Below are 12,821 nucleotides of genomic sequence, written 5' to 3'. Positions count from 1 at the left end.
ATCTGCGCTGCTGTGTTCTAACTGCTCTGCTGTGTTCTAACTGTGTTCTAACTGCTCTGCTGTGTTCTATCTTGTGTTCTAACTGCTGCTGTGTTCTAACTGCTCTGCTGTGTTCTAACTGCTCTGCTGTGTTCTAACTGTGTTCTAACTGTGTTCTATCTGCGCTGCTGTGTTCAAACTGCTCTGCTGTGTTCTAACTGCCCTTCTGTATTCTAACTGCTCTGCTGTGTTCTAACTGTGGTGTGCTGTGTTCTAACTGTTCTGCTGTGTTCTATCTGCTCTGCTTGTGTTCTAACTGTGGTCTGCTGTGTTCTAACTGCTCTGCTGTGTTCTAACTGCTCTGTGTTCTAACTGTGCTGCTGTGTTCTAACTGTGGTCTGCTGTGTTCTAACTGCTCTGCTGTGTTCTAACTGCTCTGCTTGTGTTCTAACTGTGGTCTGCTGTGTTCTAATTGCTCTGCTGTGTTCTAACTGCTCTGCTTGTGTTCTAACTGTGGTCTGCTGTGTTCTAACTGTGGTCTGCTGTTGTCTAACTGTGTCTGCTGTGTTCTAACTGTGGTCTGCTGTGTTCTAACTGTGTTCTGCTGTGTTCTAACAGTGTTCTGCTGTGTTCTGGCTGTGGTCTGCTGTGTTCCATCTGCTCTGCTGTGTTCTAATTGTGGTCAGCTGTGTTCTAACTGTTCTGCTGTGTTCTATCTGCTCTGTGTTCTACCTTTGGTCTGAAGGACACACAGCAGAGGGTTTGTAGTATACACACTAATGTTTGCACCACACACACACACACTCACACACTCACACACACACACACACACACACACACACACACACACACACACACACACACACACACACACACACACACACACACACACACACACACACACACACACACACACACACACACACACACACACACACAGACAAGGCAGTCACATTACAATCATACCCACATTGGCATTCACAGGAACTCACATTGTCACAGGGCAGCAGGACACTCATAGAACTCATTGCCTCTGAGAAATAATAAATATTCACACACACAGAATTTGTTGGTGGAATTCTGCATGCAGTCTCAATTTGGTGTTGGTCCAATTGAGTGAATTATTGGTTGGTGAGCAGACCTCAGACCTCACAACCATGAAGGGCAATGGGTTCTATAACTGATTCAAGTATTTTTTTGCCAGATCCTAATTGGTATGTTGATTTTGAAGTTCCTTTTGATGGCATAGAAGGCCCTTCTTGCCTCGTCTCTCATATCGTTCACAGACTCTTTTTTTTAACACCATTATTTTTGTCCTACTGAGATTTACTGTCAGGACCCAGGTCTGACAGGTTCCAGGTCTGACAGAATCTGTGCAGAAGATCTAGGTGCTACTGTAGGCCCTCCTTGGTTGGGGACAGAAGCACCAGATCATCAGCAAACAGTAGACATTTGACTTCAGATTCTAGTAGAGTGAGACCAGGTGCTGCAGACTGTTCTAGTGCCCTCGCCAATTCATTAATATATATGTTGAAGAGGGTGGGGCTTAAGCTGCATCCCTGTCTCACCCCACGGCCCTGTGGGAAGAAATGTGGTTTTTGCCTATTTTAACCGCACACTTGTTGTTTGTGTACATGGTGTTTATAATGTTGTATGTTTTACCCCCAACACCACTTTCCATCAATTTGTATAGCAGACCCTCATGCCAAATTGAGTCAAGCTTTTTTATCAATAAACAAAGCATGAAGACTTTGCCTTTGTTTTGGTTTGTTTGTCAATTAGGGTGTGCAGGGTGAATACGTGGTCTATCGTACGGTCATTTGGCAAAGAATCCATTTCACATTTGCTCAGTACATTGTTTTCACTGAGGAAATGAACTAGTCTGCTGTTAATGTCAATGCAGAGGACTGTTGATGCATATCCCAGTTACTGGGGTCACATTTGTCTCCACTTTTGTGGATTGGGGTGATCAGTCCTTGGTTCCAAATATTGGGGAAGATGCCAGAGCTAAGGATGATGTTAAAGAGTTTTAGTACAGCTAATTGGAATTTGTTGTCTGTATATTTGATCATTTCATTGAGGATACCATCAACACCACAGGCCTTTTTGGGTTGAGGGTTTTTATTTAGTCCTGTAGTTCATCCATTGTAATTGGAGAATCCAGTGAGTTCTGGTAGTCTTTAATAGTTGATTCTAAGATTTGTATTTGATCATATTTTTTCTGTTTGTTCTTTGTTATAGAGCCCCAAAAATTGGAGAATTGTTTGATCATCTCCGCTTTGGATACATCTCCAATATTCCCAGAAGTGGTTAGTCTATGGATTGGATAGATAACTCTTCGTGTTGTTGTTTGTTTAGTGTTTTCTGTCCCCAATTTTCCCAGAACTGTGGTGCTGGTCATTTATGAACATCTCTTGGCCATGTTCTGATTCATGAATTAGGTTTCATTTTGAGCTGATTTCTGATTGCGTGCTGTTTCTGTACTTTGAGATATCAGCTTTTTCCGTAGTGTATTTCTGTATTGTTTTAGTGATTCACCATAGTGAAGGAGTAGACTCAGGTTCTCTGGGTCTGAGCTGGATGGGTTTCTCAATTTCTGTCTTAGGTTTTTGCATTCTTCATCAAACCATTTGTCATTGTTTTTAATTTTCTCAGGCTGTCCGCTTGCCATTTTTAGATTTGAGTAGCTGAGTGTCAGGACTCCCACCGAAGGTGGCTCCTCTTCCTGTTCGGGTTGTGCTCGGCGGTTATCGTCACCGGTCTACTAGCTGCCACCGATCCCTTTTCCATTTTCTGTTGGTTTTGTCTTATTGGTTACACCTGTCTCTTGTTTAGGTTTTAGTTGGGCTATTTAAGCCGGTAAAGCTCGTCTGCTCTTTGTGCTTATTTTTCCTCTGTGTATGTTTGTGCTATTGCGTTTCCCTTTGTTTTGCCTCCGGACTGATTGGGTCCTGGTTTTGGGCCGGTCTTGTACAGTATGTACGCTCGGTATTGGCGTGACCATCTTTCTCTGTGCCGGAATAAAACATTGTTCTGTACCTTCTGCTTCCTGCGCCGCACCCACTATGCCTCAAGTGCGTTACACTGAGAGATCAAATGTATTGTTTCTACTGCCAGGTTTATACCTTCACTATTAAAGTGACACATGGTTGATCTCCCCCCCTAGCATGGAGAAGCTGTCATCGTTAAAGTAGGGGCATTATCTTGGGGGGATATAGGTAGAACACAGGAGGACATTTTTCTCTGTTGAGATAATTTCCTTATTAATATCTAGCCAGATGTAAAATGTTCCTGTTTTGACTAATTTAATAGAGTGGGTTTGGTCTGCTCTACACCAAATTAGCATACCCCCTGAGTCTCTTCCCTGCTTCACACCTGGTAGTTTGGGTGGATGGATGTCACGTCCTGACCATAGGTCCTTTTTATGTCTCTGTTTTAGTTTGGTCAGGGCGTGAGTTGGGGTGGGCATTCTATGTTTTTGTTCTATGTTTTGTATTTCTGCTTTTGGCCGGGTATGGTTCCCAATCAGAGGCAGCTGTCAATCATTGTCTCTGATTGAGAACCATACTTAGGTAGCCTGTGTTCCCACTATGATTTGTGGGTGGTTGTTTTCTGTCTGACAGAACTGTTTCGTTTCTTCCATTCGCTTTGATATTTTGTTTCGTGTGTTCAGTCGGGGGAGCTGACAGGGGAGCTGACAGGGGAGCTGACAGGGGAGCTGACAGGGGAGCTGACAGGGAGCTGACAGGGGAGCTGACAGGGGAGCTATCGGGGGAGCTGACCGGGGAGCTATCAGGGGAGCTGACAGGAGAACTATCGGGGGAGCTATCGGGGGAGCTGACAGGGGAGCTATCGGGGGAGCTATCGGGGGAGCTATCAGGGGAGCTGACAGGGGAGCTATCAGGGGAGCTATCAGGGGAGCTGACAGGAGAACTATCGGGGGAGCTATCGGGGGAGCTGACAGGGGAGCTATCGGGGGAGCTATCGGGGGAGCTATCAGGGGAGCTGAGAGGGGAGCTATCAGGGGAGCTGACAGGGGAGCTGACAGGGGAGCTATCAGGGGAGCTGACAGGGGAGCAATTGCCATACCAGCAGTGATGCAACCAGTCAGGATGCTCTCAATGTTGCAGCTGTAGAACCTTTTGAGGATCTCAGGACCCATACAAATCTTTTTAGTTTCCTGAGGGGGAATAGGCTTTGTTGTGCCCTCTTCATGACTGTCTTGGTGTGTTTGGACCATTCTTGTTTGTTGTTGATGTGGACACCAAGGAACTTGAAGCTCTCAACCTGCTCCACTACAGCCCTGTCGATGAGAGGGCGTGACAGCGTGATCGGTCCTCCTTTTCCTCTAGTCCACAATCGGCTCCTTAGTCTTTGTTACGTTGAGGGTAGGTTGTTTTTTCCGGCACCACACGGCCAGGTCTCTGACATCCTCCCTATAGGCTGTCTCGTCGTTGTCTGCGATCAGGCCTACCACTGTTGTGTCGTCTGCAAACTTAATGATGGTGTTGGAGTCGTGCCTGGCCATGCAGTCATGGGTGAACAGGGAGTACAGGAGGGGACTGAGCATGCACCCCTGTGGAGCTCCAGTGTTGAGGATCAGCGTGGCAGATGTGTTGCTACCTACCCTCACCACCTGGGGGCAGCCCGTCAGGAAGTCCACGATCCAGGTGCAGAGGGAGGTGCTTAGTCCCAGGATCCTTAGCTTAGTGATGAGCTTTGAGGGCACTATGGTGTTGAACGCTGAGCTGTAGTCAATGAACATCATTCTCACATAGGTGCTCCTTTTGTCCAGGTGTGAACGGGCAGTGTGGAGTGCAATAGAGATCGCATCATCTGTGGATCTGTTTGGGCGGTATGTAAATTGGTGCGGGTCTAGTGTTTCTGGGATAATGGTGTTGATGTGAGCCATTACCAGCCTTTCAAAGCACTTCATGGCTACAGACGTGAGTGCTATGGGTCAGTAGTCATTTAGTCAGGTTAACTTAGTGTCCTTGGGCACAAGGACTATGCTGTTCTGCTTGAAACATGTCGGTATTACAGACTCAATCAGGGACATGTTGAAAATGTCTGTGAAGACACCTGCCAGTTGGTCAGCACATGCCCGGAGCACACGTCCTGGTAATCCGTCTGGCCCGCAGCATTATGAATGTAGTCATTTTGTCAGGTTAACTTAGTTTCCTTGGGCACAGGGACTATGCTGTCCTGTTTAAAGGTCTTACTCACATCGGCTGTGGAGAGCGTGATCACACAGTCGTCCGGAACAGCTGATGCTCTCTTTGCATGCCTCAGTGTTGCTTGCCTCGAGCATAGAAGTGATTTAGCTCGTCTGTTAGGCTCGTGTCACTGGGCTGTTCTCAGCTGTGCTTCCCTTTGTAGTCTGTAATAGTTTGCAGGTCCCTGCCACATCTGACGAGCGTCGGAGCGGTGTAGTATGATTCAATCTTAGCCCTGTATTGACACTTTGCATCTTTGATGGTCCGTTGCAGGGCATAGCAGGATTTCTTTTAAGCTTCTTGTAAACTTCCGGATTAGAGTCCCGCACCTTGAAAGCGGCAGCTCTACCATTTAGCTCAGTGCGAATGTTTCCTGTAATCCATGGCTTCTGGTTGGGGTATGTATTTAAAATCATTGGGGGACGACGTCCTCGATGCACTTATTGATCAAGCCAGTGACTGATGTGGTTTATTCCTCAATGCCATGTTGTGTTGGTGGGTTCTGTGTGGTCTGTCCCATTGTTGTGTTGGGGTTCGGGTCTGGGGTGGGGTGGGCTGTTTTACTAGCTTCTCTGTAACAGCTCAGCTTTCTCACCCCCTCATTCAGTGCCATGTGTGCCTCTTTAAGTTCTCTCCTCTCAGTAGAGCAACCAGTTCTCTTCTCTCAGTAGAGCTGCCAGTTCTCTCCTCTCATTCTGTAGAGCAGCCATGTCTCTCCTCTCAGTCTGTAGAGCAGCCAGTTCTCTCCTCTCAGTAGAGCAGCCAGCTCTCTCCTCTCAATCTGTAGAGCAGCCATGTCTCTCTCTCAGTAGAGCAGCCAGCTCTCTCCTCTCATTCTGTAGAGCAGCCATGTCTCTCCTCTCAGTCTGTAGAGCAGCCAGTTCTCCCCTCTCAGTAGAGCAGCCAGCTCTCATTCTGTAGAGCAGCCAGTTCTCCCCTCTCAGTCTGTAGAGCAGCCAGTTCTCTCCTCTCAGTAGAGCAGCCAGCTCTCCCCTCTCAGTCTGTAGAGCAGCCAGTTCTCTCCTCTCAGTAGAGCAGCCAGCTCTCTCCTCTCAATCTGTAGAGCAGCCAGTTCTGTCCTCTCAGTCTGTAGATATAAAATAGCACTGTCTGGTTAATATGGTCTGGTTAATATAGCACTGTGCCAGGGGATGGTCTGGTTAATATAGCACTGTGCCAGGGGATGGTCTGGTTAATATAGCACTGTGCCAGGGGATGGTCTGGTTAATATAGCACTGCACTGTACCATGCCAGGGGATGGTCTGGTTAATATAGCACTGTGCCAGGGGATGGTCTGATTAATATAGCACTGTGCCAGGGGATGGTCTGGTTAATATAGCACTGTGCCATGCCAGGGGATGGTCTGGTTAATATAGCACTGTGCCAGGGGATGGTCTGGTTAATATAGCACTGTGCCATGCCAGGGGATGGTCTGGTTAATATAGCACTGTGCCATGCCAGGGGATGGTCTGGTTAATATAGCACTTTGCCAGGGGATGGTCTGGTTAATATAGCACTGCACCATGCCAGGGGATGGTCTGGTTAATATAGCACTGTGCCAGGGGATGGTCTGGTTAATATAGCACTGTACCAGGGGATGATCTGGTTAATATAGCACTGTGCCAGGGGATGGTCTGGTTAATATAGCACTGTGCCAGGGGATGGTCTGGTTAATATAGCACTGTGCCAGGGGATGGTCTGGTTAATATAGCACTGTGCCAGGGGATGGTCTGGTTAATATAGCACTGTACAAGGGGATGGTCTGGTTAATATAGCACTGTACCAGGGGATGGTCTGGTTAATATAGCACTGTACCAGGGGATGGTCTGGTTAATATAGCACTGTGCCAGGGTATGGTCTGGTTAATATAGCACTCTGCCAGGGGATGGTCTGGTTAACATAGCACTGTGCCACAGTAGCCCAAGCTCTCAGTGTCTCTCTCTCTCCTTCCCTCTCTCTCTCTGCCCTGTCTCTCTCTCTCTCTCTGCCCTTTCTCTCTCTCTCTCTCACCTGCTCTCTCTCTCCTTCCCCCTCTCTCTCTGCCCTTTCTCTCTCTCTCTCTCTCACCTGCTCTCTCTCTCCTTCCCCCTCTCTCTCTGCCCTTTCTCTCTCTCTCTCTCTCACCTGCTCTCTCTCTCCTTCCCCCTCTCTCTCTGCCCTTTCTCTCTCTCTCTCTCTCTCTCACCTGCTCTCTCTCTCTGCCCTTTCTCTCTCTCTCTCTCTCTCTCTCTCTCTCTCTCCTTCCCTCTCTCTCTCTGCCCTTTCTCTCTCTCTCTCTCTCTCTCTCTCACCTGCTCTCTCTCTCTCTCTCTCTCTCTCTCTCTCTCTCTCTCTCCTTCTCTCTCTCTCTCTCTCTCTCTCCTTCCCCCTCTCTCTCTGCCCTTTCTCTCTCTCTCTCACCTGCTCTCTCTCTCTCCTTCCCCCTCTCTCTCGGTCTTGGTTCTCAGGTGTTGGCTGTCACTCTGAACTGATAAATGGTCCTCCGGTATCCCCACTTCCTGCATGTCTGTCTCCCTGCTGTGGATCCCAGGTATCCTCTCTTCTGTCCCTGCACAGAGCCAGAGACTATAGCAGCCAAGCCTTCAGACGTCAGGCTGAAAAATGTCAATCTCTCCATTACTCAGCTGGTTTTGCTGCTGCACTACATACATGACCAGGGAGGGAGGGAGGGAGGGAGAATGCGAGCGCCAGGCAGCAGGATCAGTACAGGCACATGGCCAGTTAATGAGAAAGCTCTCACTTTGACTGGATAACAGCAACTACAGGACCCATACAGGACCAGCTTGGCTCTCTGTCCCTCCACCTGGACACAGACCCAGACGCAGGCAGGCAGCCAACCTCTCTCCCCCTGCTAGGCTGTCACTGACCTCTCTCTCCTTACAGGATGGCTGAGGCTGAACTTCACAAGGAGAGGCTCCAAGCCCTCGCGGTAAGTCCCAAAACTAATTCCTCTAAATCTCTCTCTCTGTCTACCTCTGTTTCTCTCTCTCTCTCTGTCTACCTCTGTTTCTCTCTCTCTCTCTGTCTACCTCTGTTTCTCTCTCTCTCTCTGTGTCTACCTCTGTTTCTCTCTCTCTCTCTGTCTACCTCTGTTTCTCTCTCTCTCTCTGTGTCTACCTCTGTTTCTCTCTCTCTCTCTCTCTCTCTCTCTCTCTCAATTCAATTGGCATGAGAAACATATTATCATTCACTAAAGCAAATGAAATAGACAAGACATAAACCATGTAAAATCTTTCTCTTTCTCTCTGCTGATGTGGTTCGTATGTTAATCTCATGTATCTTTGTGTTGTTGAGGGAGGAAAATGTGTGGTGGAAAGTTGGTGGAAAATTGGTGGATAGTGAATGGCTGTTGGTTTTTATAGCTACCTCTACAGCTACGACTGTTATGTTCAGTTTGTTGACCGGTTCACAGTTTAGCGGTCATTAAGAGGGATGAAAAGCGTCAGTAGCTCTCTGCTCTGAGGTGGAGTTGGAGTGCAGAGAAACAGTTGTACGAGAGACTCTGAGATGGACAAAACACACACACACACACAGAGAGAAACAGGGAGGAGCAGCAAGCGACAGATGGAAATACTATTCTGGCCGTGTTGTTACGTCTCTGTCATTCCGATATATATACTTGACTCCGACAAACACTGTACAGCCCAAGATACTTTGACATGGAGCGCAGTGCTAAGAGGGTTGTTTATTATAAAGGAAACCTTACTCCCATTCAACATTTTACATGTAATGTCTGTTAGCACATCTCTAAGCCTTTTCAATAGGGTCACACCTGGGTTGAAGTACTACTTTAAATACTTTAAAGACTTTGAGATTTTGTCCAACCTGCCTGCAGTGGGGTGGGGTTTGCAGTTTCTATGGGTCCAACAAGCTCAATCAAGTAGAGATACAATATTAGAATTGATTTCAAATCGTATTTGAACCCAGGTTTGAAGTGAATGTCAAATGACTGAGAAGAGGAGGGTTTCTGTGAAAGTATAGAGTCTTTAATGGTAATCATGCTACAGGGATTGTCTCAAATGGCACACTATTACCTATAAAGAGTCAAGCCGTTTCTCATCTGGCTCTAAGGGTTAGCTCCCCTGGCATAGATAGAGAGATAGGTAACTTCCAGCGCCACAGGTAACTTCCACAAAGCTGTGAACCATCTGAGAGACAAGGCAAGAAGGGCATTCTACGCCATCAAAAGGAACATAACATTCAACATACCAATTAGGATCTGGCTAAAAATACTTGAATCAGTCATAGAGCCCATTGCCCTTTATGGTTGTGAGGTCTGGGGTCCGCTCACAAACCAAGACTTCACAAAATGGGACAAACACCAAATTGAGACTGCATGCAGAATTCTGCAAAAATATCCTCAGTGTACAACTTAAAACACCAAATAATGCATGTAGAGCAGAATTAGGCCGATACCCACTAATGATCAAAATCCAGAAAATAACCGTTAAATTCTACAACCCCCTAAAAGGAAGCGATTCCCAAACCTTCCATAACAAAGCCTACAGAGAGATGAACCTGGAGAAGAGTCCCCTAAGCAAGCTGGTCCTGGGGCTCTGTTCACAAACACAAACACACCCCACAGAGCCCCAGGACAGCAGCACAATTAGACCCAACCAAATCATGAGAAAACAAAAAGATAATTACTTGACACATTGGAAAGAATTAACAAAAAAACAGAGCAAACTAGAATGCTATTTGGCCCTACACAGAGAGTACACAGTGGCAGAATACCTGACCACTCTGACTGACTCAAACTTAAGGAAAGCTTAAACTCGCATATCTACTGGGTGAAATTCCACAGTGTGCCATCACAGCAGCAAGATTTGTGACCTGTTGCCACAAGAAAAGGGCAACCAGTGATGAACAAACACCATTGTAAATACAACCCATATTTATGCTTATTTATTTTATCTTGTGTCCTTTAACCATCTGTACATTGTTAAAACACTGTATATATATATAATATGACATTTGGATTGTCTTTATTGTTTTGAAACTTCTGTATGTGTAATGTCTACTGTTAATTTATATTGTTTATTTCACTTTATATATTCACTTTATATATTATCTACCTCACTTGCTTTGGCAATGTTAACACATGATTTCCATGCCAATAAAGCCCCTTGAATTTAATAGAAATAGATAGATAGATAGATAGATAGATAGATAGATGGATGGATAGATAGATAGATAGATAGATAGAGTCAAGATGTTTCTCATCTGGTCTGGCTCTAAGGGTTAGCTCCCCTTGCATAGACAGAGAGAGAATGTGTGCCAAATGGCACCCTATTCCCTATATAGTGCACTACTTTTCACCCCACACCTCCTCCTTCATGCTTCACCGCGGGAACCACACATGCGGAGATCATCCATTCACCTATTCTACATCTCACAAAAACACAGTGGTTGGAACCAAAAATGTCACATTTGGACTCATCAGACCAAATGACAGATGTCCATCGGTCTAATGTCCATTGCGCATGTTTGTTGGCCCAAGCAAGTCTCTGCTTCTTATTGGTGTCCTTTAGTAGTGGTTTCTTTTCAACAATTCTACCATGAAGGCCTGATTCACGCGGTCTCCTCTGAACAGTTCGTGTTGAGATGTGTCTGTTACTTGAACTCTGAAGCATTTATTTGGGCTGCAATCTGAGGTGCAGTTAAACTCTAATGAACTTATCCTCTGCAGCAGAGGTAACTCTGGGTCTTCCTTTCCTGTGATGGTCCTCACGAGAGTGCTTGATGGTTTTTGTGACTGCTCTTGAAGAAACTTTTCAACGTTCTTTTGAAGAAAGAAAGTTCTTGAAATGTTCCTGATTGATTGACCTTCATGTTTTAAAGTAATGATGGACTGTCATTTCTCTTTGCTTATTTGAGTTGTTCTTGCCATACAATGGCAATACCACTTTACCAAATAGGGCTATATATATTTAACTAGTAAGTTAAGAACAAATTCTTACTTTCAATGACGGCCTAGGAACAATGGGTTAGCTGCCTTATTCAGGGGCAGAACGACAGATTTTGACCTTATCAGCTCAGGGATTCAATCTTGCAACCTTCCGGTTACTAGTCCAACGCTAAAACCACTAGGCTACCTGCTGGCTATCTTCTGTTTACCACCCTTACTGTACCTTGTCACAACACAATTGATTTGCTCAAAAGCATTAAGCAGGTAAGAAATGCCACAAATGAACTTTTAACAAGGCACACCTGTTACTTGAAATGCATTCCAGGTGACTACCTCAAGAAGCTGATTTGAGAGTTTGCCAAGAGTGTGCAAAGCTTTCATCAAGGCAAAGGGTGGCTACTTTGAAGAATCTCAACTATAAAATATGTTTTGATTTAACACATTCTTTCTGGATACTACATGATTCCATATGTGTTATTTCATAGTTTTGATGTCGTCACTATTATTCTGCAATGTAGAAAATAGTACAAATAAAGAAAAGCCCTGGAATAGGTAGATGTGTCCAAACGTTTGACTGGTACTGTAGATAAAGATATCCCCTGATATTGACCCTTTACCCCTAGCTAACAGGCGAGCCATAAATATAAAATATAAAAAATGATCTTGATCTAAATTGTGGATTTAAAAGAAAACATGAATCATCAGCAGCAATGGCACCTTTGTTTTTACATTTAATTTCAACCGCTTAATATTATTGTTGTGTCTGACTGTAATAGCGATCATTTCGATGGCCAAAATAAATAGATATGCCGATAGTGGACAACCTTGTTCTATTCCTCTTGACAGTTTAATACTTTTTGAGATGTAGGCATTATTTATTATTTTATAACTCGGGTTACTCTACACATTTTAACCCATTGTATAAGAGATTCTCCAAAAATGAAATATTCCAGGCACTGAAGTGTAATGGGTCTACAGTACTTAGATAGATTGGATCTTTAAACTTACCACCTTGGTCCTGTTTCAGTAATAGTGAAATCAGACCTTCTTGCTGATTACCTGATAGTCCACCATTTTTATAGGATGAAACATGCTAATAACGCGGTCCTCTGGGTAAACCCAGGGAGTTATTTGAGAACTTGAGAGAATTTTTTATAATAATAATAATAATGTTATATAATAATAATAATTAAGCACAATGCTTCAGGAAACAGTGCTTCAAATAGTGGAAGAGTAAGTCAGCTAGCAAGGAATAGTTGTCATTTTATAACAGGTGACGATAAGCAGAAATAAGGGAGCACCATCTCTCATAGTAATCGATGTCGATGCGAGTTTCTCTTCCAAGCAATCCCCTTGTTCACAGCCAAAGCAAGCTAGCTAGCTACTAATAGTGCAACCGCCAAGTAACAGCACAGATGAAAAATGATCAGGCCTGCTGTACATCTTACTGTAGAAATGATTGTTGAAAACATGTCTAGGTTGGAACGGTTGCTGTTGAAATACAAATCCTTTTTTATTCTGAACTGGAATAAATTGATTGAAGCAAAATACTTTTTGAGGCAAACACTCTGGGTTGTTCATCTGCAGCAGGAAGCAGTCTCCTGCCTGACTGAGAAAGCAGTAGATGTTCTGATCCAGTTTGGCACCACATACCCACGTGAGTCAGGGTTCTCAACTCTGGCATATGTAAAAAACATGTACAGAAACAGACTCCATGC

General features: G+C 45.0%; 1 long non-coding RNA gene across 1 annotated transcript in view; it reads left to right on the top strand.

Annotated features, from left to right (window-relative positions):
* The window catches only part of LOC135538622 (uncharacterized), a 67,772-nt gene that overhangs the window by 17,210 nt on the left and 37,741 nt on the right, over window positions 1–12,821 (top strand). Inside the window, exon 2 of the long non-coding RNA XR_010455459.1 lies at window positions 8,079–8,124. This is a non-coding gene — a long non-coding RNA (uncharacterized LOC135538622). The remainder of the gene's footprint in view (window positions 1–8,078; window positions 8,125–12,821) is intronic.

Source organism: Oncorhynchus masou, unplaced genomic scaffold, assembly GCF_036934945.1.
Source record: "Oncorhynchus masou masou isolate Uvic2021 unplaced genomic scaffold, UVic_Omas_1.1 unplaced_scaffold_991, whole genome shotgun sequence".
NCBI classification, from domain to species: domain Eukaryota; kingdom Metazoa; phylum Chordata; class Actinopteri; order Salmoniformes; family Salmonidae; genus Oncorhynchus; species Oncorhynchus masou.
Note: the sequence above shows the minus strand (reverse complement) of the source record. Positions and strands in the feature narration are given on the sequence as shown.